At 46.2% G+C, this 27,960-nt stretch overlaps 1 long non-coding RNA gene across 1 annotated transcript; it reads right to left on the bottom strand.

Annotated features, from left to right (window-relative positions):
* LOC143785826 (uncharacterized) lies at positions 1–26,773 on the bottom strand. Its single transcript, XR_013218098.1, has 6 exons — positions 26,715–26,773; positions 25,402–25,528; positions 7,091–7,301; positions 4,062–4,084; positions 2,223–2,525; positions 1–316 (listed from the first exon to the last, which is right to left on the bottom strand). It is a non-coding gene; the product is annotated as an uncharacterized LOC143785826 (long non-coding RNA).
* Positions 26,774–27,960: the final 1,187 nt, after the last annotated feature.

The raw sequence follows: 27,960 nt of genomic DNA, 5'->3' as shown, positions 1-27,960 counted from the left end.
TGGACAGGAAAGTTTCTTTATTGTTTGAATGAAATACAGAAAGAATAAAACTAAATTGTAACTAACGAGAACTCATTACATGATATAAAGGCTTTGAGCACGTGCAGTCTGACAAGCTTTATTTCCATAAATTACAGTATGTGAGACACTTTAAGCTTCCAGATAAGCAAAGCAAATGACAATTCATTTACCGTAGTTTACCGCAAGTGAAACCGGAATAGTAAGCAAATGCATTAACATAGTTATAGAAAGGAAATTTGTACAGGAAATGAAATCATTTTTCTTCCTACTATGAAGATTCGTCGCGTCGCATGATCTAAAACAGAGAAAAATGGAAATGAGTTTATATAAAATATGAACTACTTGTTGAGTAATCCCAGAAATTTATTTTATAAAAGATAGAATTGTGAAAAAAACATGAGCTCAAAATAGTAAAATAAAAAATGGTTATTTGAAAAGCAGCTTTGACTCACATTGTGACTCTTCTAAGCATATCGCATTACTTGTGAACTCATAAATTAGGCCTTAGCAACATTGATATTTATTGGATTGTCCAGTCAGGCACCATTTTGTAGATTATAAAGGGCTGGGAACAAGGTAAATGGATTGCCTACTGCTAGGACAACCACTTCTAACATTTTATATTCCCATTTGTAACATAAAACTTCCCAATGAAAATTGTCTCTTCAGAGAGGAAGAGGCCTTGAACTCTAGTACCACCTATTGAAAGTAGCAATCCTACAGATCATTATCAACTTAGTCAATAATGGCTTGTAGGATTACTACTTCCCATAGGTGGCACTAGAGTTCAAGGCCTCTTCCTCTCTGAAGAGACAATTTGCATATTTAATTTCCCAGAAGAGCATGCAAGGCCTTTAAGTCTCCTCATACTGGCATGCCAGAGCTGGCATGTCACTCTCCAAAAGGAGAAACCTTATTCCTTAAATAAAAATACCCTACACTCACCTCATATACCGACACCATTCCAGTGGTAGAGCGCAATATTAGCTACCACTGATTAGCTGCAGAGCTCACGGGGCATAACAATCAGTGGTCGCTAATGTTGCAGCAGGAAGTGGATGAACAGCAGCTCAATTGTGGCTGCTGATTGGCTGCAGGGCTCACTCATATGGCAAGACAAAACTATATCATGGGAGCATCAGGAGACTGCGTCGACAATTTGGATTGGTGCCAGTGACAGAGGTGAGTATAGGGTAGTTTTATTTTATGGCTGGGGTCACAATTGCGTGTGTAATGCGAGAAATTCGAGTGAGTCTCATCAATACCTGGCACTCAGGACTGGAGCGTTCAGCAGCATGTATTTCTATGCAGCCGCACGCTTCGGTCCCTAGTGCCGGCAGCAGTCCCTAGTGCCGGGTATTGATGCGAGAGACTCATGCAAGTTTCCTGCATAGCACTCGCAAGTGTGACCCGGCCTATAAGAGAGAATATAGTAATTAAGAAGGATTTGTCCTAGTAGTAAAAATCCCTTTTTAAAAAGCAATAAATAAATATATATATATATATATATATATATATATATATATATATATATATATACATACACTCACTCGAACCTCACGTATTTTTCAGTCTGGTCCCCAGTGCGGTTTTCACCGGGCCATCTTTATTAACTGCACAGGTGAATGGACCAAAGAAGTTGACTGGGTGCATTGCACGGTGAAACAGGTGAGGGCCAGGTGAACAAAATTTTTTTATTTCTTTTTTCAGATTTGCTAATAATGCTCTGTGGGCTGAACAGATATCAGACTTTACTTTAATTTACATAAATTCAATACAAATCATTTTTCCCTGCCAAACTTCAGCCAGTCTACTTCTAATCATCATAAGAGGACTAAGATGTCAGTGACGAGAGCCTTCAGCAGGCCAGGTTAAGTCATTGGCTCTCCATAGTTGCATTATGCTGGGGCCAATGTGAGTAATCCTCGCAATTATGCTATTTAAATACTGCTGTCAGTGATTGACAGTGGCATCTAAATGGTTAACAGCAATGATCAGAGTTTACTCCAGTCGCTGCTGTTACAGAGAGATGCCAGCTATGTAACACAGCCATCATCTGCCGTGCATAAAGTGGGATTAGGTCGCTAAGCAGTTAAGGTGTAGATGTGCAACAGCAATGTATTAGGAATTATAGGAAAGATTACACCTTACAGCAGATATATACCATTGGCTTTGCTGTGATATAATACATTTAAACCCACCCTTGCTGTGGAAAAGCCTTGCAGGCTAGTATCCATGGTGTCCATTAGACCAGTTGGGCCTGGGAGGTCCATTATAACTAGGTGGATGATGAACATTGCTCCAGCTGGGTCCATGATGCGGAGGAGGTGGTTGGTAATGTCCATGATGGGGAGGTGGTGGTTTGTAATGTCCATGATGGGGAGGTGGTGGTTTGTAATGTCCAGGATGGGGAGGTGGTGGTTTGTAATGTCCAGGATGGGGAGGTGGTGGTTTGTAATGTCCAGGATTATAGTTGGGTTGGGGGTGATTCACGGGGTAGTTCCCTGTAAAATGAATATTACAGTTTGTTCATAAACAATAGATTATTACTAGAATCACAACTATGATATGCATCACTTATTACACTAAGGCTAGCTTCACACTAGCATTCGGCAGAGCTGCAGACGGCAGCCTGCTTCCCTCGTGAAGCCCTGCCTACTGCCACGCCTCTTCCTTCAGCTCCGCCTATGTCTGCATGCGTTCTGCATACCCTAACTTTAACATTGGGTACGCAGGCCATGCGGATGTATGTGGATGCCTCCGCATGTGGCGTTTTGAAGCTGCGCCGACCGCAACAAAATCCTACATGTTGCATTTGACGCAGATCATCGCAGCAATCAATTCCACCCCTGGACGAAGCTTTCCTCAGCAAAACGCGCGTCGGGTGTCGTGGGTCCATGGCTGGTGGCTGACATTGGGTAATATGTTCCTTCTTTTTGCTATACTGTGACCTTGTTATATTGTTATTATATGGTACATTCCTGAACGCTGTGGCTGGTGGTGATTCTGCACCTCTTATATACTTATTTTATCTTTTTTATTATGCGATTTTGCACATATATTATATACTAATTTATGTCACGATATATATATATATTGTATTATGTGGTGCATGATCATCAACGGCCGCCGCGTTGAGTGAATTGTTAGTTATATTTACATTACCTTTCAATAGGTGGTTAGATTTTCCTTATAACATTGTTAATTTGAGGGTAACTTTATATGTACTAGTACCACTTTACCAGCCATACCTGCCAGTTGCTCCTGCATCTTGTGTTTTTCTCTAGTTTTATATATCATATATATGTTTTTATCCTTGTTATAAATAAAATTCATTTATTTTACTGGTTCCCAGGCTAGCGCTTATTTGGTGTTTATTAAAATTTAGTTGTGCGACAGTTGTTGCAGCCAAAGCCACCATGTAGCCCCAACCTTATACATTTATGACATAACCTAAATGTATATGAATGGGTTAGCCATTTAAGATTCATTTGCTTCCGTTCAGAAACATAGTTTATAAAGTCTGCTATTGCAGGCATAAAACAGAGCTAGTAACATGTCCTTAAAGATTAATTTCTAACATTTGCATCTAAACTTTTTTCCATCAAACTGGGGAGCAGTGAGCGATGAGCACGATGAGAGATTTCACCACAATATTGCGGCTATGGAGAAAAGATATCAAGGAAAATGGAATCCATCAATGCTTGCAGATTACTGTTGGACAACTGTAAGAGATGATCTGATGCAGGAGTACAAGAGACAAGTAAAAATGAGTTGTCACTGAATGAGGACCAATTTTTTTAGTGCAATTTATGTAACTGTTTATAATTCACAATAGTAAACATGTTTTAGTTATTTGATTGTTGCTACGTTTTCTCTGAATGAATATCAGGCAAGTGGTATAACAAAATATTCTGCATTAATAGTTTATTTTATAAATTGAAGAACAAATGGAACAAATAATATAAAAAGATGGAGTTTCTAAGGTTTTATTGGATAGGAGAATATGTGAGAGGTCAAAAGATCTGTTAGTCACCTACCGTAATAAGACATGGTGGAGCACCTATAACAAAAAAAAACACTTTATTAATTTATTTGGATATACTTTTGTTATAAGAATAAAGCTGGCCATACAGGTTCGATTGTTGTCAGACGAATATCAGTTGTCCCGACAGCTATCCCAACTCCCCCATACACAGGCCGTGTGCTGCGGGTTATCTCTGTGCAGAGGAGAAGGATCAACTGTTGAAATTTAACAGGTTGGATCCTTCATCCCCAACATAATCTGTCGGAGGAGAGTCTGGAGGTTTCCATACACATTAGACTGTCAGTCAACTGTGACGTTAGGTTCGGCAGACTTGAGTCTAATGTGTATGGGGGCAGAAGTCACATGTAATGAAAACAATGCACATGTCTGCATTTGTTCTACATAATTTTGTGCGTAGGTTAACTAGATTTTTGAAGGGCACGTCAGAAACACATGGTTAACCCTACAGATAAGTTTGCATAATATGATAACTTTACTAGAAATTCCACACCTACATGGATGAGTCATTCCTATTTATACTGTATATTATCATAAAATGTCATCAATGACTCCTGAATGCACATAATACATTTTAAAGGCTTAGACTTATTGTATATACAATCGTGTTATGTTTATCTGTGAATACTTGGGTAAGGGTTTGTTAACAATTTGTGAGTAATGGTGTAAGTCCAAGTCACGCCATAACCTGAGCATGTAAGCTGTAGCTAAAATAGTGGTTTTCTGTAAAGGGTTGTCCAGTACTTAGACCGTGATGAGTTATCCTTAGGATAGGTCATCCATGGTCAGACATACTATTGGTGCAACCTGTGCTGTCATGCAGGGGTCCAAGAGATAAGAGGGCGCACTACAACCTCCAAAGCAGGTGGGATTGTGCATTATGATGAGTTATTGGACTGCAAAGGGCCCATATATTGCTCTTGCATAGAGTCCTACTTATGTCTGCATCTGTTCCTGAGGTCATCAATATGTTGGTGGTTGTGTGACACCCAGTACTCCCGCCGATCAACTCCTGTGGGGGCCAGATGTAAAGTGAATGAGATGATAGCTGAGTACCCGGCCACTACACAGAGTATGGAGCTGTGCTGGTCTAGTTCTATACACTGATTACATTTGGCACCTGAGGAACCTACAAACAGCTGATAAGTGTGACTGTCCCCACAAATCTTATATTGATGAGCTATTCTGATAAAAGGTCATCAATAATTAAGTTCTCAACAACTCCTGTAACGTCTTCCCAATGTAGGATGTACATGTGTGTCCTGCTTTGGGTGCAGGTGTATGGAGCAGGATCAGGAGCTGAGCCCGTCCAATACATAGTGGGTGTCAACTGTGTTGTACAGCCAGCACCGGTCTCTAACAGCAGCAACTGGAGCTAACTCCGATCTTAGCTGTTTAACCATTGAAATGCTGCAGTCAATCTCTGACAGCGGCATTTAAATAATTGTGCTCGGTGTGTGGCGAGATTTTGGGGTGCCAATGAATTACTATGGCAGCCGTGGACTACTGAAAGCCACCGTTACCACCATCTTTGTAATCTTATCAAGCCCAGCCTGCGACTTTATATGAGATAATTTAATTAATTACATATATGTAGCATTGCAGTATATAGTGCAAGTATATAGTTCAAGTTCACTAGGGGGCATAAGAGAAAAAAGGGAAAATCAATAAAACAAAGTTTTTAATAAATATGAAAACAAATAAAAAGTAGAAAAGGTTGAATCATCCTTCTTTTCCCAATATAAAAATAAAGATGAAAAGACCTAAATAAACATGCACGATATGACAGCATCCAAAAAAAAATCTGATTTATTAAAATAAATGTAACCTATATGGCAAAAGCCATAAATTGTTGTTTTTTGGTCATTGAGCATCACCAAATAAAACGGAATAAAAAGTGATCCTAATATTGGATATACACCAAAATGATGCCAGTAAAAAGCTTACAACACAAAAAGCAAGCCCTTCAACTCCATAAATGAAGAAAATTAAAAAGTTACATTTCGGAAAATAGTGACATAAGCCAATTTTTCATTTTTTAACCATTAATTAAGATATACTTATAGAAATGTGGTATTGCCGTAGTCTGACCTGAAGAATCATATTACCATGTCATAGTTACCACATAATAAACGCTGCAAAAATTATAAAAAAAAATTGGTATAACTGCAATTTTTCATAAATTTCCCTTATTTGGAATTATTTTCTGTACATTACATCATTCTGTACATCGGTACATTACTGTGTATGGCAAAATGAATGGTGTCATTCAAAACCACAACTTGTCCTACGAAACATATACCTTCATATGGCTATATTAACAGAAACATAAAATAGTTACGGCTCTTAGAAAAAAATTAAAGCGCAACAATGAAAATTGGCTTTAACGGGAAGGAGTTAAAGAAACTGGGGCAGAATCTATTCCCAGAACTGCTTCTTGTAAAATTGGAACAACAGCTTCAATAAAAAGTGTTTTATCATCAGGAGATTATCACTACAGGACTAGGTGTCTCCTGCCTCCTAGTCTAACTGCTCAGTAAAACCCCACCCACACCACTAACTGGCAGCTCTCTGCCAACATACAGTGTACACAAAAACCTGCCAATCAAAGGTGTGGGTGGGGTTATAGAGAGCTCAACATTCAGAGAACTGCAAGATCAGCAACCGAGAAAACTGTGATTGTATAAAAATGTTGACAGCAAGCAGCCCAGTAAGTGATACATCACTGGAATCAGTGTCTCTGCTCTCGTATTAAATCGAAAAAACCTGCTGACCTATTTCCCTTAAATATCAGAAAAGCTAAGATTTGGATATGCATTAAACCACACTGTATAGTAATAAAATTTCTAGCAATACTATACAATCTGAAATCAAGGTGTTGCTAGTTAAGTTATTTATATAAATCTTCCTTAAAGTATCACCTAAGATAGCTCAAACTTGAGGGAATGCATTCTCAAGACATAAAAAATATATTATAGATTCTAGTAACTGCTTATAGTTTGTTTTATTTTAATAAGTACTTACCTAGAACAGGAACTTTGGAAGAAATAGAATGTGTGTGTATTGCTGAGAAAGAGGCGGGCTACTTATAGAGCTGTGATAAGGCTGGGTGGAAGCAAGCATCATGCCTGGCACACAATGGGCATGGAGATCCCAATCTGCGTACCTAATTAGACTTAATTAACCTTTTCATGTGTCACTGGCAATGTGAAGACATTCTTCTTTTCTGGGGCACCTGTAAGACAATCACTGCTATAAATTACCTGTGATACCGTATGACAGGCAGGTGTTGCAATTTACAAGATTGTGCTCTACATAAAACTCTGTTCACACTTTTATCAGTTATCTCTGTTATGATAAGTATGACTGATCTAGAAATGAATCCATTCCCAATTTATCGTATTGGATTAAAAAGCCATGTAATTACATATAATGGGGTCTTTCATGGTGCTGCCAGGGTTACATTTTTTTTTCAATTGGCACCCTACACAGTGCCAATGTGAACAGAGCCTAAAATTCCATTTACACTGGCTGATTTCTGCACAATGGCTGATACAAACTGTAAGGGGAAGAACAATTGTTAATATGATCGTTCTGTCCCAATTTAGCATTCTTGTTTAGCGATAGTGTGGCTTTTGTTTGTTTTTTTTTCAACATTTTCACTACAAAAACTTTGCAAAAAAATGCATCAAATACTGCAATAAAATGCTTCAAAGAAAAGCAAAAACGTAGCCCTCAGCAAACCCATAGGCGGAGGGACCCATGACTTGGTTTGTAGGGTAAGCAGGGGTTGAAAAATAAATATGGGTAGAAGCATGGGCTTTGTGGGATCAAAAGTTTAGAGGGTTTGGACAGTAAGGGGGATGTTTACATTTGAGAAGGGTTTATCTGTCAGAGAAAGGGTGGGTGCTAGCAGTCAGCACCAAGAGCAAAGGTTCCACCCTCCTGCCCCTTAATTTAGGGGTTCAAGTAAGGTTCAATATGTTGGATGATGATGTCATTGGGTCATTGGGCGAGCAGAGGTGAGGGGGTTCTTAGAGTTGGTGGAAAAATTGTGGTGGGGCGTTGTATATCAGGTGGATGCTAACCTCCCCTTTATGTTTGGGTTTTGGTTAATTGCCTGGTGGATTTTGGGACTCTACAGGGTGGGATCCTTGGGAGTTGGTGTTATAGAATAGGTTTTCCGGCAGAAAATACACCCTAGGGGCTCGTGTAGACAACCACATTTTCAATTCGAGTGCAATCCAACAAGACATTGCATTGCGCTCAATCCAATGTTGTTCTATGGGGCCGTGTTAATGTCCAATTTTTTTTTCCCATTGTCCTGCATGGCCGAGTGCATCTGATTATCGGATCACACTTGACCATTCAAGTCAATGAGTGTGTGGATAACATCCTACTGCACTCAGATGACATGATTTTCATGGACTGACAGATTAGAGAAGATGGAGAATTTTTTTTCCATTTTCTCCTCATCCAAAAAAATTGGATCACACCATGAGCATACTCTGGTCAGAGTGTGATTAGCATAATTGGCCAGATTCTCAGTTGAGAGAAAATACGGTGGTGTGACCCTAGACTTAGGGTGAATAATGGCGCATGTCAATGTACCCAAATAGAAGACAGCCCAAGCAAATGTTTACTACAGTCAGGTCCCCACCATAAAGCCCAATAAATAGACCATAACCATCAAAGCAAAGCTTCACTTGACAGATTTATACTCTGGGTATCTGTTTCCTACAAGCTCTGGACAAACTTATGTTGTTGCAGAAACAACCATATTGACGTCTGTTCTAGACACTCATGATGTAAAAACTCCCAGTCCAAGACAACCATCAGGCATTTTAATATAAAACTTTAATTACTAATAATATGCAATATGATAATTAGGCTTGTCTGACTTGTACCTTATATATTTAGGCACAATTAACTAAAGAGATTCCACATATTTAAATAGATGTAAACTAGCAGGAAACAGTAGGATTTAATTTGATGGGATAACAAAGGAGCGCCTAGAAACGTAACTTGTCATAGCTTTGATTAAAATATTGAACAACCACGTAATGCCTCACGCCAGGTTTTTAAGGTCATTTGGCAAAGGAACATCAGAAGAATTCAGAAGAGAGTAAAAAAGGGGTATGGTTTAGTGTTCCACCCAACCCCTCCTTCACAGTGGTGCTTAAAAGTTTGTAAACCCTTCAGAATTTTTCATATTTCTGCAAAAATTTGACTTAGAACTACATCAGATTTTTACACAAGTCATAAAAGTAGATAATGAGAACCAAATCCTACAAAGAAAGGCAAAATATTAGGCTGTCATTTTTTAAATGAGGAAAATGATCCAATATATCTGTGAGTGGCAAAAGTATGTGAACCTTTGCTTTTAGTATCTAGTGTGACCCGTTTAGGCCGGTTTCACACGTCCTGATATTTCCAGTACCGGAAAAACCGGTACCTGAGATATTCGTGCCCGTGTGTCCGTGTGTGTAATATGTGTGGCACATAAGTGGCAACCATGTGCCGCCCGAGTGCCGCATCAGTACCACATGGAAGGCCGCCAGGGAAGAAGCGCTGCAGTAAGCGCTGTTTCCAGGCAGCTGGTGCTGAAGCCAGCTCTCATCATTCTCCCCTGCTCTGCCAGCGATTGGCGCAAGCAGAGGAGAATGATGAGAGTTATCTTAAGGTCCGAACGATGACAGCAGGTCCCCGGGGGCTTTTGGGACTCTTATCCCCATCATCTGACACCTGCTGCCACTAATAACAATGACAGCAGGAACGGATGATTGGGGTATTCCACAGCCGCCGCCTGCGATCTAACAAAATAAATGAATGAAAAACCCTACGTGGGTTCCCCTCTATATTCTTGACCCAACCAGGCAAAACTGCAAGGTTGGTTATCAAAAAATAGAGGGGTCCCCATGCTGTTTTTTTAATTATTTAAGCAAATAATTTAAAAAAAATGGTGTGGGGTCCCCCCATTTTTCACAACCAGCCTTGCTAAAACTCACAGCTGGTATTCTTATGCTGGTAAGGGGCCATTGATATAGGCCCCCCGCCTAACAACAGCAGCCCGCAGCTGCCCAGAAGAGGCGCATCTATTAGATGCACCTATTATGGCGCTTTGGCCTGCTCTTCCCACTTGCCCTGTAGCGGTGGCAAGTGGGGTTTATATTTGTGGGGTTGATGTCACCTCTGTAATGTCAGGTGACATCAAGCCCACAGCTTAATAATGGAGAGGTGTCTATAAAATACCCATCCATTACTAATCCTATAGTTGTATTGTTTGTAAATAAGGACACAGCCAAAATAAAATCCTTTATTTGAAAAAAAATACACAGAATCCTTTAATATTCTAAATTAAACCATACTTATTGCAACACCTAATTCCCCAACGCCCTCGATCTCCTGTAATAAAAGTAAAATACAAAAACAACAACATACCATACCTGTCCATCATTGTGTCCCATGCTGTAATCCATGTCTAGTGGCTAAATAGTTTTCAACCTGGACGGTGCTATTATGCGACCATCCCAGTTGAAAACCACTGGTGAATGAGCTGCTGAGAGTGCAGCATCATTCACCAGTGGTGACATCATCACCAGAATTTTCCCATGGTCCTGAGGTCACCGCAGTTCAGCCTGGCCTTGATGATGTCACAGTTCACCTGGGTGTGCTGATGACTTCCAATTACTGACCTGTTTTCTCAGGGTGCCAAATGCAAAAAGAAGGTGATAGGGAAGCACAGGGCAGCCACAGCATTTGATGGTGGCACAGCACTGCTGCCTGCTTAAAACAACAGCCTAGGAATCGAAATATTAAAGAAACTTTTCAGGATATGAGTGTTTCCATTTGAGTATTTGCCCATAACAAAAGAACTTGTATTAGGACATAAGAGATGAAACATAAGTTACAATACAGTTGAAGTATAAAAAAGAGACAGAGAAAAGCAGTAAACACAAAATAAGGATCAGATGAGGCTATATAAGTACGCCGGGTTTGGTGTTAACATTTCGTGGGATGCCTGCCAAAGTAGAGACAGAAATACAGTAACTAAGCGTAAGACACTGACTGCAATTTTAAATATAGATTTGAAAGTATCCTGATGATGATGGGCTTTTGCATACGTCTACTCTTTAATCTCTATGGGTCCTCTACCAGGTCAAAAGTTTCTGCTCAAAAAGAGAAAAAGAAACTGTCATGATATGTATTTTGCCCTGTCCTGTATTTGATTAATATGCCATTTGATGTATGTAACTGTTCTCTGGTTTCTATTAGCTGTAATTTATGTATTTTCTTGTGCTGGGAGTTCACCTGTAACAATATGTTTCATTCCCCCAATACTTGCAGCCCTAAGCTATAATGTAATTAAGCTTTGTCAACTAGTGAAGAATAGCCATTCTTCCTCACAGCAGGTGGCTAGTCAAATGTACATACTGGATAGACTAAGCGGAGCCGACAAGTCTGGAATCTTCTGGTGGACCCAGCCATTGAATAGAAGGTGAGACCCCTACCCCCTTCATGGGCAGATCCCAGGAGCACAGACAAGAGACCCATGTGTGATCTAGCCAGTTGTGTGTTGGATACTGGAAGAGAAGGAACCGAAGCTGTCTGAGGAAGCAATCGGTATCCGTGTGATTGTGGTGGATCTGTTGGACTCATGGAAGGACGATTGTTTCGTTTATCGGGTGCGGGATTACTGGAAAGATCTGTTTCTTTACTTGGACTTATTGTGGACTTCTCGTGGACTTGAAGGACATTATGGATATTTGATGTTGTATGCTCCCTGCTTTAATAAATCTCATTGGATCGTCCCTCGGCCTGTTGTCCCTTCTTGCTCTGCCATACACCCCATCACAAACTGGTTGGCAGCAGAGGGATCAGAGCAGAAGGAATGGAGGACAATGGCCCAACATCGAGAACCAGCACCGCAGAGTACAAGAACTGTACTTTGGGGAGCCTACAATCAAAGGCCCGTGAAGTAGGAGTCCGTTTTAAAGGACTCTCCAAGGAGCAGCTAATTGAGGCTTTGGAAGGAGTTCGCCTGCAAGATGACGCTGAGGAAGGATCCTCACAGCAAATGGAGGAAAGACTGCAGCCGGAGGTAAATATCCAAAAAAGTCAGTGGGCTGTGTGGTACGAGGAGGAGATGGCACTGCTGGGAGAAGAGGCCACCATAGACGATAAGAGGGAGGCCATTCACAGAGCTCAGGAGAGGGAGGCCATTCACAGAGCCGAGGAGAGGGAGGCCATTCACAGAGCTGAGGAGAGGGAGAGGGAGGCCATTCACAGAGCTCAGGAGATGGCATTGCTGGAGAGGCAGATCGCTTTGGAAGCAGCTAGAAGCTCCAGACAGACTGTGACCCCAGCACCCACCATGAGGGAACTCCCCAGAGTGTCCCGCAAAGACTTTAAGCCCTTTAATGAGGCTGCAGGCGACATTGAGGGCTTCTTCCAGGACTTTGAGCATCAGTGTCGATTAATGGAAGTCCCGGAAAGGGAGTGAGTCCGACATCTTGTGGGGCTCTTAGAGGGTGGAGTTGCCGAAGCCTATAGAGCTATGGACCCTCGAGGGAACCGTGAGTATGCGGAGATTAAGCAGACTATTCTAGAACATTATGCTGTGATGTCAGACACTTACAGGACTCAGTTCCGTACTTTGGCCTGTGATGGGGAAGTGTCTTTTAAGATATATGCTCATAGACTCAAACAAATATGTCATCGCTGGCTGGAGGCAGAGGAGGCCTTAACATGGAACACCTTTCTCCAGGTTATCCTAAAAGAACAATTCTTTGCCCAGTGCCCCGTTAAGATCAGGGAATGGGTGCGTGAGAGGAGACCAGCGACAGTGGAAGAAGCTGCATCTCTCGCTGATGAGGCTCTCATCATCAAGCCTCAGTGGAGGGTTCTGTTAGAGGATCGAGAGAGGCCTACCAGCTCCATAACACTGGTGGCCCCCAGTTCTTCTGTCCCCATTGTTCCCCGTTCCTCTAAGCCACCACCTCATGCTGATACCGGTGTAAATGTGCCTTCAGTTGCTTCTACTGCGTTTTCTGGAATACGACAAGGAGAGGAAGTAGCAGAGCACAGGTGTTATGGTTGTAGGCATCCGGGGCATCTGCAGGCCTCATGCCCAGCCAGCCCATGGAGGAGTCATCCTCAAACCCCTACAGCACCTTCAGGTGGGAGCTGGCCTCCAGGTTCCCTTACCCCTCGCCCAAGAGGATGCCTTGGATGGAGTGAGACCCAGCACAGATGCTATCGATGTGGGCAGCCAGGGCATCTGCAAGCCTCCTGCCCAGCTGTTCAAATGAGGATTGATCCTGTACCCAGTTGTATTATTAATTATGTACAGCCAAGTGCCATGGAGGAAGACGTGTCACCACTACGTGAGGACTGGCCTAGTGCCTCACCCACCCATGTTGCACCACTAGGAGTTTATGGTGTGCAACCTGCAGCTATGACGACTTCTGCTCATCGAGGTAAGCACCTGCAGGAGGTCATGCTGGATGGACAGAGACTTATTGGATTTTGTGACTCAGGGGCTTTCCTCACACTGGCTGATCCCCGAGTGGTTCGGCCTGAGGCAATCCATTGAGGACCTGGGATTGTCATTGAACTGGCTGGTGGACAATGGAGGACTATTCCCACAGCCACTGTGGATCTGAACTTTGGTTTTTGGGTCAGGCGATGTGTGGTTGGGGTGATGGGTGGTCTGCCTGTAGATGTTCTCCTGGGCAATGATGTGGGAGAGCTACGATGCCAATTCGTGGCTGCATGAAGCCACATGTAAGTTACGCTCTGCCTGTGTGTACTTAACCAGCGACCTGTAGAGGTCCCTAGTACGTACACAAATTGGGAGGGGAAGGGATTGTCATGATATGTACTTTTGCCCTGTCCTGTATTTGAATAATATGCCATTTGATGTATGTAACTGTTCTCTGGTTTCTATTAGCTGTAATTTATGTATTTTCTTGTGCTGGAGTTCACCTGTAACAATATGTCTCCTTCCCCCAATACTTGCAGCCCTAAGCTATAATGTAATTAAGCTTTGTCAACTAGTGAAGAATAGCCATTCTTCCTCACAGCAGGTGGCTGGTCAAATGTACATACTGGATAGACTAAGCGGAGCCAACAAGTCTGGAATCTTCTGGTGGACCCAGCCATTGAATAGAAGGTGTGACCCCTACCCCCTTCATGGGCGGATCCCAGGAGCACAGACAAGAGACCCATGTGTGATCTAGCCAGTTGTGTGTTGGATACTGGAAGAGAAGGAACCGAAGCTGTCTGAGGAAGCAATCGGTATCCGTGTGATTGTGGTGGATGTGTTGGACTCGTGGAAGGACTATTGTTTCGTTTATCGGGTGCGGGATTACTGGAAAGCACCTCCAGATCTGTTTCTTTACTTGGACTTATTGTGGACTTCTCGTGGACTTGAAGGACATTATGGATATTTGATGTTGTATGCTCCCTCCTTTAATAAATCTCGTTGGATCGTCCCTCGGCCTGTTGTCCCTTCTTGCTCTGCCATACACCCCGTCACAGAAACCAGCTCACCTGCAGTGGCATTTGGCCTGCTGAAGCACGGAACTCGTGTGATCACTCCTGAAGAAGCAGTGTGAAACGCGCGTCGGGGCAGAGGGACGCCGAGGATCACTCCCATGTGGCTAAAAAACAGGTATGCCTCATACTAAATAGATAGTTGCATTGATTTTTATAATGTGGGGGAAATATTTAATCAAACTAAGAGGATTAGCGTATAGCTACCTAGATTAAGGTGTGCTCATATGAGCAAATGAATTTTCTTTTCCTGACACATGTTAATATTCATTTTTTTTGGATATGTGCAATATAGTAGGAGCAGTCACAGAAACACCCAGTGTTTAGCCATATTTTCATAGGGAGTGACCTATGGCAGAGTTGTCCCTTTTTTGTGGTTCCAGGACCCTTTCTTGTAGTAACATTTACATGTCGTTTTAAAAAGAATTGTTCTAATAAAAATTGTTTATATAGTACCATGGTTGAGGTCAGTGCATTTCTTGATCACACCCTCCTGTGATACATACTCATTGTGTGTGGGGGGCATTTTTGGAAAATCATACTCTATAATGGCCATAAAAGGGGTATCGCTGGTGAGAAAATTATGGGGCTTCAACAGTGCCATAACACGTCATTTTCCCTGGTTTGTAAAAGTTGGGAGATATGACTCAAACATAGAGAATTTTATTTAATTGGTGTGGTGATCTCTATGTATGCAAATGAACATTGTGTGTGTGCACGATACATGTGTATATGTATATAAGTGTGTGTATAGAAAGGGGGGACATAGTTGAATGGGATATTTCCTGTTTGGCGTATTTACAATTAAAATTTTTTTAAATAGCACTCTTTATTGACTTGTGTTTATAATCACTGCTCTCCTGCCATCACTAGACAGGGTTGCTTTGTAGAAGTTTGGGGTAGTTAATATTGATATTGTGTGATTTTTGAGTAGGGGTAAATGACAGGATGAGATAATTCCAATCTGAACAGCACACACTCATACAAGTCTCTGGATGTGTGCAAAACGTGGCACTGCATTTGGATGTGATCTGAGTGCAGTCCTATATACGCCGACTTACAGAATCGAGAAGATGGAGAAATTAAATTCTCTGTCTTCTCTGCACCTGTGATCTGATTCTTTCATGCAACAGAATAAAATCACAGTAAAATGACACTTGGCTCACGTTTGCAGCAGAGTTTGAGCTGAGGGTCATTTGCATATGTAAGGAGGTTGCTTTCCCTGCTCCTTGCCTGGAACCACTTAGCCATACAGCTGGGTTGTTGGGGGGAAGACTTTCTGCCCTGGACAGAGGGGACAGGTTGACTGCTGGGAAAAGAGAGGGGAGTGGTCAGAAAAGTGCGGGAGAGAGAGCGCGCCAGAGAGGGGACAGCGTGCCAGAGAGAAAGCAGGCTGCAGCGCCGCGCTCCCCATGACAGAGTGCTCCCCGTGAGGGCACTGAGGCTGAGATACCCACCAGAGTGACGGCTGGATGTGAGGGTGTAGATTTGGAAGCCTCCAGAATCAGAGACAGTGACTGTGCAGCCCTGGTGACCGCAGTGACAAGCAAAGAATCCCTGGTGACCGCAGTGCCAAGCAAAGAATCCCTGAGTGTGATAAGTAACTACCCAGAGTGTGTGTGACAGCGTTAATACAGGGAGACTGTCAGCCTGATGCATAGAGGCTATTGCAGCAGCGAGGGAGACTGTGCTATTTCCTGGTTTCACTTTCACTTTGCGAAGAACAGATTGCAGAGAGACTTAACCCCGGATCTTCCAGGAGACACAGAAGAGACTTCAGGATCCCAAGCTCTGCTGGTGACTGTATCCACACTGGGAAAAGGAACCTCCAGTCAGGACCTCCCTGGGCTGATAAGTTACAAGAACACTCGTTAACCCTTTGATTCCGCTTAATTGTTGACTGTTTTACTCGACTATTAACCCCGTTTACTCCCTGCGAGGAGAATTTTACCCCTGTTAATAAATCCCCTTTAACAGTTGGTCTGTCTGTTCCGTGGTGACATACGAATCCCTGCACTCTATTACACTTGGCGTAGTCGGCAGGATGTCACACGATAGCGCAGAAGAGGCAGACCAAGCAGTTGAGGGAGGCCCCAGGTCTAGCATCTCCCTGGGAGCCATGTTAGCTAACTTGCCAAAATTTTCAGGGAGTAATGTCATGTTGTGGGGTTGGACGGAGCGCATCCGAGGGATGATACGGATACATCCTATGACACCGGCACTGCAGGCGGAAATAGCTGTGATGGCCCTAGAGGGGGATGCACGGGACTCTGTTATGCTAAGACCCCCCCAGGCGAGAGATACCCTGGACAAAGTATTACGTATACTTGAGGAGACGCATGGGGACCCCACTGACGTAGGGGAGCTGCGCATGCGACTGTTCCGCCGGGTACAAAGAGAGGGGGAGACCGTGACGCAATATATGAACGCACTGCAGGAGCTTCATACTGCCATTATACGGAAGGACGGCATAGGTGTGGGGTCAATTGACGTTGTACTGCGAGACCAACTGGTGACAGGCTTGCGAGATGTATTGATGAAACAGGCCCTGCGAGAGCGCATGCGTGTAAAGCTAGATATGACTTTCTCTGAGGTCGGGAGTGAGGCACGCACACGCGAGCAAGAGCAAGGGGTGGTAGTGCCAGTGGGAAAGGTATGGAGCAGGGAGGTAACAGCCCCTCAATGGGTAGAAGACTTGAAGAAGGAGCTTAAGCGAGTCCGTGAGGAGGTGGCTGAATATAAGAAGATCCCTGCTGCAGAAACCGCCCTCCAAAGTGAGACTAGTGCCGCTCGGCGAAGAAGACTGCCTAGATGCTACAACTGCGGAGCACCCAGTCAAAATGAAGAGGAGGCGATGTGGACCTGAGATTCCCAGCTGAAGATAAGAAGAATCTGGGAGGAGATTGAGAGTCTGGGGAAAGCCCTTACTGCCGTTTTGGGGACCAGCGGCATACCCCGAGGTAACGTGTGGAAGCCGCCAGAAAGAGATAGAGGAGAGGTGCGCAGCATGAAGGTGGCTTCGGTGGTGGCCCCAGAGTGTAACTCCGTATCCTGGGGTGAAGAGCAACCGCAGATGAAAGATGTCCCCTGCCGAGGTCGACGATCCAGACTGAAGCACCCTCCAGACAGACGCAGACGTGAGTGCTGGACGTGCAGAAAGGTGGGACACATGTCCAGAAATTGCCCTACCCGAGAAGAGCTGTGGCAGAGATCCGCTCACCCCTCTGAGGGTCCTGCTAACTGGAAGGAACGTCCCCCCTGGAGGGAATGGTACGGCAGGAAGAGAAGAGTTCCACCTAGGGCAAGACAGTACCACAATGTCGGACGCCAAGGAGAGGTGGAGAAGGTGTCAAGCATCTCTGGTGAAATGACTGTGCTGTCCCAACGTGTAAAGGCGAACCTGGTGGATCTACAGCCTGGGTCTGAAGGTTTTGTTGGTGAGACTCAGTCCGGAGGAAAGAAAGTGACGTTCACTCGAGAAGACCACCAAAGTGCTTTACTACCCTGTCCAGCACGAGTTCCTGAAGAAGGAGAGAAAGTGCCAAGTGTTCCTGCGACACTCGTTTTCAGTGTCCGAGCCGATGAGAAGGAGGAACCACTGATGTCGTCCCCTGAGGTGAAGAATGTGCTGGCTGTCAGCTCACCAGTTCCTGATCGGACAGGGGAAATGGAGCAGCTGTGTGAGACAGGGCGTGTGGCTGAGAAGCCCTGGGAAATTATGCCCACAGAGCCCGGCGCAGATGACAAAGAGTCCGGCCTGCATGGTCTTAATTCATCTGACTCAAGGTTTGACAAGAATGCTCCTGTCAAAGAGAGGGGGAGCTATGAAGAAGAATTGCGTGTACTAAGCCCCCGAACTGAGGAGCCTGAACAAGAAGTCCCTAAAGTTTCCGATAACGACAAGGAGGAGGATGAATCATCTACGCAGACATCTGCTAGCGGCAAAGCTAAGAAGAAAAAGAAGAAGACAGCAGTTGTTGATGACGCAGAGAAAGCATATCTCAACCTGACTGATGAGCAGCTCCTAAACCATTTAGTCTTGGAGTATCTACAAGAAGAAAGGCAGAAGGAGATGCGAGAATCGCAGGTATCTGACTCCCCTCCGAAGAACAAAGAGAAGCACGAAGAGTCCTCGCCCGTGGAATGGCGAGCTTTAAGAGAGGGGGAATGTAAGGAGGTTGCTTTCCCTGCTCCTTGCCTGGAACCACTTAGCCATACAGCTGGGTTGTTGGGGGGAAGACTTTCTGCCCTGGACAGAGGGGACAGGTTGACTGCTGGGAAAAGAGAGGGGAGTGGTCAGAAAAGTGCGGGAGAGAGAGCGCGCCAGAGAGGGGACAGCGTGCCAGAGAGAAAGCAGGCTGCAGCGCCGCGCTCCCCATGACAGAGTGCTCCCCGTGAGGGCACTGAGGCTGAGATACCCACCAGAGTGACGGCTGGATGTGAGGGTGTAGATTTGGAAGCCTCCAGAATCAGAGACAGTGACTGTGCAGCCCTGGTGACCGCAGTGCCAAGCAAAGAATCCCTGAGTGTGATAAGTAACTACCCAGAGTGTGTGTGACAGCGTTAATACAGGGAGACTGTCAGCCTGATGCATAGAGGCTATTGCAGCAGCGAGGGAGACTGTGCTATTTCCTGGTTTCACTTTCACTTTGCGAAGAACAGATTGCAGAGAGACTTAACCCCGGATCTTCCAGGAGACACAGAAGAGACTTCAGGATCCCAAGCTCTGCTGGTGACTGTATCCACACTGGGAAAAGGAACCTCCAGTCAGGACCTCCCTGGGCTGATAAGTTACAAGAACACTCGTTAACCCTTTGATTCCGCTTAATTGTTGACTGTTTTACTCGACTATTAACCCCGTTTACTCCCTGCGAGGAGAATTTTACCCCTGTTAATAAATCCCCTTTAACAGTTGGTCTGTCTGTTCCGTGGTGACATACGAATCCCTGCACTCTATTACACATATAACATCCAATTCTCTCAGAGAATCATCGGATGCCACTCGCCAGTGTGAGCAAGCCCTTATAATCAGTGTTCGATAAAAATATCCCGATCTTTTCCCTACATTCTGCAAAAAATCACAAACATGTGAATAATATTATAGGTACGTGTCCTGTCTAGAGATTCGGAAAACGTTTGCCAATCTCAAATTCAGCACGAACATAGCACATATGGATTCATGATCGGTTTCCCGAGCATTTTTCCTCAATGTCTGCAAAATTCGGTTAAAGATCGGTTAATGATCGCGTTTCCACTAATGATTTTGCTTTTACTTTGTCTAGGATAGTGGTGCTGTATCATGAGAGGGGGGGAGAGGGTGTTTTTAGGTCAGAGGAGCAGCGCAGTATAATTTTTTTTAGTAACTTAATGTGTGTACATTCCGGCAGCCAACCAGGGCGCAGAACCCATGAATAATGTCATGACACAAGGGCTTCCATGATTGGCTGCTGCAGTCACATGACTCTCTCCATAAAAAAACGCAGACATCTTGTTTTGCGGGTGCCATTTTCTCAGTGTTCAGGGCAGGGAGGCCACTTCTGATGCTGCTGCAAGTGAGCTTGTCATTTAGTTAGATAGGATCCTGTCCTGTCTGATATCGATCTTTCAGCATCTAACTAGTTTGTAGTAATAGAGAGGCAGGAGGCCCCATTTGCTATTCCAAATCATTTGGGCTAAAACTGTGTTGCAGTCAGGAATCAGGAGGCCCCATTTGCTAATCAAAATTGTTAGGCCTAATATTAGGGTTCAGCGAGGAGGCCCCATTTTCTAATCCAAATTGTTAGGCTAAAATTGTGTTGCAGTCAGGAGGCCCCATTTGCTAATCAAAATCGTTAGGGCTAATAGTAGTGTTCAGGCACACTATCTAAGAAAATAAATAGTGATTGTTCGTTTAGTGACAAGTGTCTGACAGGTCTGGGCCTAAGGTTGTGAAACAGCTGGTTAAAAGAGGGCACGGGTACATACAACATGAGTGTCAAATAGCGAGGTTGTGGTGAAAGGAGTAATTGGCTTGGTGTTTGACATATATGTGGGTTAGGTTAATGTTACTGAAAGCTCAACTGAACATACACCATCTCATCCTATCCAAAGACAACTGATAACATCTGTTACTGAACTGGTTACTCGGCTCCCTTTCTTTGGCAGCTGCATAGTGGTACACCTAGTAGATGAGGGCATGTGCTCCAGTGGATGGCAAGCACTGCATCAAGTGGCCTCTCCTCCTCTTCCTCCACCTTAACATCACACACAGTACAATCCTCAAAGGTGGCTCCCCAATCAACCTTATTTCTCCTGCATCACAAATTTTCAACTGCCCAACTGATTGTACTGTGCTGTTAGGGTAGGAAGAGGAGTAGTGTGCCTCTCAGGGTGAGGAGTGGGAGAACAGAGAGGATAATTATGAGGTTGTAGATCCCACTTGGTATGAACCCAGAGGCACGCAGCTGAATAGCTCAGGAGAGGAGGTGAAGGAGGAGGAAGATGAGGAGGTTATGTTGTGGGTTGCCACACAGACATGGTGAGTGATGCAACCACGATGAGCACTGCATACTCAGTCACAACTGTGGCTGTGGCAAGCACCGGTCACAAGTCTGCATTTCACATAGGTGGCAAGGGTTGCCTAGCCTGGGCCTTTTTTGAGACCACAAAGGATTACCCAGCTCTTGTTATCTGTCAACTTTGCAAAAAACTCAGTAAAAGCAAAAATTGCAATAACTTGACTCCTACATGCATGAAACAGCACATGGGCGATCAATATACCTTAGTCTGAGAATCGCACTGTGCTAAAATGCAGACTAGCGGGCCTTAGCAACCACCGGCTGTCCCATCAAACAAATCTGCTGCTTCTTCCTCTTCCGTCACCGTGACAAGTGTTGTCACACAGATCTCTGTCCGCAGAATCTCCACTTGTTTACCCCTTACAGTCAGGGTGAGTGAGGGCCCGTCAGCTGTTACGGAAGTGGAAAAGCCTACTGTTTTTGTTTCACCGAGCACACCACATCTTTCTCAATCCACCATAACATCTTCGCCAGCACCTCATTCACAGTCCAGCAATTTGTCTACCAGGGTACATTTCACCACTGACAACTGGATGAGCAGACATGGGCAGGGGTGTTGCATCTCGCTGATGGGGCACTGGTTGACTCTGATGGCTGTGGGGGCAGGCAGTCAAGGGGCTGCTCCACAAGTCTTGGAATCCCCAAAGCTTGAGGGATAAACCTCTGTATCTAACATTTCCTCCACTGATTCCTCCACCTTCTCTAGGGCCTCCACCTGTGACCATAACCTCTCCCTTAATGAGACACGCGTTTCAACAGTGCAGAGAGAATCCCCCTGCAGATTGCGCAGCGAGGGATCACCACATTCAGGCAGTGTTTAAATTAATATGACTTTGAGATGGAAATCACACAGCTCAAGAGTTGTGGACAGCTATCCAGGCCAAGTTAGAGCAATGGCTGTCTCCACTGAACCTGGAGCCGGGCAAGCCCATGTGCTATAATGGTGCATACCTGGTGGCGGTCTTACGCTGGGGCAATCTTCCACATGTGCCTTGCATGGCTCACATCCTCAACCTGGTGGTACTGCATTTTCTCCACCACTATCCCAGCCTGGAAGCACTCCTGCAGAAAGCACGGTTGCTGTATTCTCACATCTGCCAACTGCACCCTTCAGGTCATTGACTTGCATCTCTACAGAGGTCTTTCGGCCTACTGGTTAACCATTTTATTTGCGATGTGCCGATATGGTGGAATTCCACTCTGCACATGTTGCAGCAATTGATGGAGCAGCGACAACCCCCGGTACACTATGCCCTTTTGCATAATCTGGGCCAACGCAGCACAGACATGGACAGTACGGTGCAAATTACGCTGGCGGAGTGGGCACAGATGATGGACCTCTGCACCCTTCTGCACAGTTTCAAAATGGCTACTAAAATGGTTAGCGCTGACGATGCTTTCATCAGCATCACTGTTCCGTTCATCTCCATGCTGGAGCACAATTTGAATAGTCTATAGGAGGAGGTGATGGTCCCAGAGGAAGGGGTGGAAGCAGAGGAGGATGCTGAAGAGATAACAGTATCTCTAAATTCGAAATTTTCGTCACACAGGTTGGTGCCATGGGAGGGTGGATTGCAGCAATTGAAAGGGGCTCAAGGTACCTGACAAACTGTTAGTGAAGTGCAGGAGCCGAGAACAAATTGAGGAGATAAAGGTGATGGATGCACAACTGTCAGGAAATTAAGAGAATAGTGATCCCTTCTCTGTTGTCCATGGTTGGCGGGAGGGGACAGAGGAAGCACCCTTGAGTGTTACCCCACCACCAACACATCTTCAACTTGAAGCCCATATACTTAGGGTTAGAAATAGTGCTGACTACTGGGTTGCCACTCTGTTAGATCGATGGTACAAAAGTAAATTTTACCAGATGCTTCCCCCCTGGAAAGGGACTCATCAGTGGCGTAACTACAAAGTTATGGGCCCCGGTGCGAACTTCCAAATGGGGCCCCCCCCGCCATAAAATTCAATGTAAGCCCCATAGAATACAATGCAGCCCCCCTCATAGTATAATGCAGCCCCTCCATACAGGGGCAGTGACAAAGACACGAGCAAATGGTGACGAGGGGGCAGAGGAGAGGGAACAAGGGGGCAAGGAAGACAGGCACTAGGGGACACATGGGGGATAGGAGGCAGGGGAGAAGGATACAAGGGGTCTAGTGGGCAAGGGAGACTGACACAAGTGGGCAAGGGAGACTGACACAAAGGGCACACGGGGACTAGTGGACAAGAGAGACTGGCACACGGGGACACGGACTAGTGGGCAAGGGAGACTGACACACGGGGACTAGTGGGCAAGGGAGACTGATACAAGGGGACTAGTGGGCAATGGAGACTGACACACGGGGACAAGGGACAAGCACAAGGGGACAAGGGAGACAGGCACAAGGGGACACATAGGGACTAGTGAGCAAGAGACTGACACAAGGGGACAAGGGATACAAGCACAAGGGGACACACAGGGACAAGTGGGAAAGGGAGACTGACACACAGGGACTAGTGGGCAAAGGAGACTGACACAAGCACAAGGGGACAAAGGAGACTGACACAAGCACAAGGGGACATAGGAGACAGGCACATGGGGACACACAGGGACTAATGGGCAAGGGAGACTGGCACACGGGGACACAAGCATAAGGGAGACAGGCTCAAGGGGACACACAGGGACTAATGGGCAAGGGAGACTGGCACACGGGGACAAGGGACACAAGCATAAGGGGACAAGGGAGACAGGCACATGGGGACACACAGGGACTAATGGGCAAGGGAGACTGGCACATGGGGACACAAGCATAAGGGAGACAGGCTCAAGGGGACTCACGGCCCCCTGACCTGCCAGAGCCGCTTGCAGCTGCGACCGTAGTAGTTACGCCGCTGCCTCACACACACATACTACAGATATCACACACACACTACAGATATCACACACACACACATCATACTACAGATATCACACACACACACACACACACACACACACACACACACACACACACACACAACAGTTATTACACACACTACAGATATCACACACACATCATATTACAGATATCACACACATACACTTATCACACACACACACTACAGATATCACACACACACACACACACTACAGATAACACACACACACACACACACACACACACTACAGATATCACACACACACACACACACACACTACAGATATCACACACACACACACACACACACTACAGATATCACACACACACACACACTACAGATATCACACACACACACACACACACACTACAGATATCACACACACACACACACACACACTACAGATATCACACACACACACACACACACACACACACATACACACACTACAGATATCACACACATACACACACTACAGATATCACACACACACACACACACATCATACTACAGATATCACACACATACTACAGTTATCACACACACACTACAGATACCACACACACACACACCAGAGATACCAGCTCATATACACAACTCACAATCTCCTCTCTGGTACAGGGGTGGCTGATGTAAACCGGCTGCAGCTCCTCAGCTTCTCCTGACTAAGGCTAGTTTCACACTAGCGACTAAGGCTAGTTTCACACTAGCGTCGGGAACAACCCGTCGCTGTGCGTCGGGCCGACGTTCCCGACGCTAGTGTGGTCTCCGCCGCACAACGGGGGCAGCAGATGCATTTTTCCCACGCATCCGCTGCCCCATTGTGAGGTGCGGGGAAGTGCGGGGAGGTGGGGGCGGAGTTCCGGCCGCGCATGCGCGGTCGGAAAAAGTGGACCGTCGGGAGCAAAAAACGTTACATGTAAGGTTTTTTTCTCCCGACGGTCCGCTACCACACGCCCAAGCGTCGCAAAACGGACGCGACGTTTGGCAATGCGTCGCAAATGCGTCGCTAATGTTAGTCTATGACGAAAAAACGTATCCAGCAAGAACTTTTGCTGGATGCGTATTTTCGGCAAAACGACGCATTTGCGACGTATTGCAGTTAACGCTAGTGTGAAACTAGCCTAAAGCGGCTCTGTCCCGCACCTCCCCCCTGCTCTCGCCTTCTGTCCCGGGGTTATTTTGGCTTTCTCTTAAAGGGAACCTGTCACCCCGTTTTTTCCGTATGAGATAAAAATACTGTTAAATAGGGCCTGAGCTGTGCATTGCAATAGTGTATTTTGTGGACCCTGATTCCCCACCTATGCTGCCGAAATACGTTACCAAAGTAGTCGTTTTCGCCTGTCAATCAGGCTGGTCTGGTCAGATGGGCGTGGTGTCTTCCCCCAGATCTTGCTTAGTTTTCCGTTGGTGGCGTAGTGGTTTGCGCATGCCCAAGGTCCCGAATCCACTGCACAGGGGAGTGAAAATAGCGTGATGTGCGACATTTCATTGGTGATCGGTGGGGCGGCCATCTTCCTTTGGCCGCGCGTGCGCAGAAGCGGCGCTCTGCTGGCCGCGGCTTCAGGAAAATGGCCGCAGGATGCCGCGCGTGCCCAGATGGAGATCGCGGCGGCCATTTTCCTGAAGCAGAGATGCGACACCTCGTACACACCCGGCTCCGCTCCGTACACCTCGTACACACCCGGCTCCGCTCCGTACACCTCGTACACACACGGCTCCGCTCCGTACACCTCGTACACACACGGCTCCGCTCCGTACACCTCGTACACACACGGCTCCGCTCCGTACACCTCGTACACACACGGCTCCGCTCCGTACACCTCGTACACACACGGCTCCGCTCCGTACACCTCGTACACACACGGCTCCGCTCCGTACACCTCGTACACACCCGGCTCCGCTCCGTACACCTCGTACACACCCGGCTCCGCTCCGTACACCTCGTACACACCCGGCTCCGCTCCGTACACCTCGTACACACCCGGCTCCGCTCCGTACACCTCGTACACACCCGGCTCCGCTCCGTACACCTCGTACACACCCGGCTCCGCTCCGTACACCTCGTACACACCCGGCTCCGCTCCGTACACCTCATGCACACCCGGCTCTGCTCCGTACACCTCATGCACACCCGGCTCTGCTCCGTACACCTCGTACACACCCGGCTCCGCTCCGTACACCTCGTACACACCCGGCTCCGCTCCGTACACCTCGTACACACCCGGCTCCGCTCCGTACACCTCGTACACACCCGGCTCCGCTCCGTACACCTCATACACACCCGGCTCCGCTCCGTACACCTCATGCACACCCGGCTCTGCTCCGTACACCTCATGCACACCCGGCTCTGCTCCGTACACCTCATACACACCCGGCTCCGCTCCGTACACCTCATACACACCCGGCTCCGCTCCGTACACCTCATGCACACCCAGCTCTGCTCCGTACACCTCATGCACACCCGGCTCCGCTCCGTACACCTCATACACACCCGGCTCCGCTCCGTACACCTCATACACACCCGGCTCCGCTCCGTACACCTCATACACACCCGGCTCCGCTCTGTACACCTCATACACACACTGCTCTGCTACATCCACCCAAACCCCTCCTGACCTCACACAAAAGCTTACCCTCCAGCACGATGACAAACAGCACTGCACTACTGTCCTGCACTACACGGAAGCCCTTGATCATGTGACTCCAACTCCTCCCCTCCTGTGACCTCATCACAGGTCCTGTGCGCACAGAGCAGTGGCAGCTATAGTAGTGGTGTGCGGCTCTCTGCGGTGGAGGGGCTCTGCTGCGGGTCAAGTGCAGTCCCACCCGTGATCGCGAGTGCACGCGCAGCAGGGCCTGTAAGGAAGAATTATTTAAAGGGCCGGCGGCCCATTTTGTAGCTTAGAGTTCTTAGGAGCCCGCCCAGTCTGCTGGACTGGGTGGGCCCCTAAGCACTGCGGGCCCCGTCGCAATTGCGACCCCTGCGACCGCGGTAGTTACGCCCCTGGGACTCATGCATGCTGGAGTATCAAAACACGCTTGTAGACGATCTTAAGAGTGGTTTTCCCCAAGACAGCAGTGAGGCACACAGTGTGAATTGCAGTTCAAGACTCCCAACTCCCGGAACATCAAGGCGTCACTGCAAAAACATTAGCATCCTCAATAATCAGAACCTCCCACTCCCGTCTCCAAGACTTTACACGTGCTGCGCCGATTCTTTGGAATGCACTACCCAGGTTAATACGATTAATCCCCAATCCCCACAGTTTTAAGTGTGCCCTAAAAACTCATTTGTTCAGACTGGCCTACCGCCTCAATGCATTAACCTAACTATCCCTGTGTGGCCTGTTTAAAAAAAAAAACATAATCAGGTTCCTCGCATCATGTTCTCATACACTTTATGCAGTTAATAGCACGCTGTGTCTGTACTGCTACACACTTAGGCAGTTAACTGGTTCATGCAACTTTACATGAACACCCGAGCTTTAGGGTACTGTCTCACAGTGGCACTTTTGTCGCTACGACGGTACGATCCGTGACGTTCCAGCGATATCCATACAATATCGCTGTGTCTGACACGCAGCAGCGATCAGGGACCCTGCTAAGAATCGTACGTCGTAGCAGATCGTTTGGAACTTTCTTTCGTCGCTGGATCTCCCGCTGTCATCGCTGGATCGGTGTGTGTGACACCGATCCAACGATGCGTTCGCTTGTAACCAGGGTAAACATTGGGTTACTAAGCGCAGGGCCGCGCTTAGTAACCCGATGTTTACCCTGGTTACCATCGTAAAAGTAAAAAACAAACAAACAGTACATACTCACATTCCGGTGTCCGTCAGGTCCCTCGCAGTCTGCTTCCCGCTCTGACTGACTGCCGGC

This window comes from Ranitomeya variabilis, chromosome 7, assembly GCF_051348905.1.
Source record: "Ranitomeya variabilis isolate aRanVar5 chromosome 7, aRanVar5.hap1, whole genome shotgun sequence".
Classification (NCBI taxonomy): Eukaryota; Metazoa; Chordata; class Amphibia; order Anura; family Dendrobatidae; genus Ranitomeya; species Ranitomeya variabilis.
The sequence above is the reverse complement of the archived record's forward strand: the minus strand, read 5'-3'. Positions and strand labels throughout refer to the sequence as shown.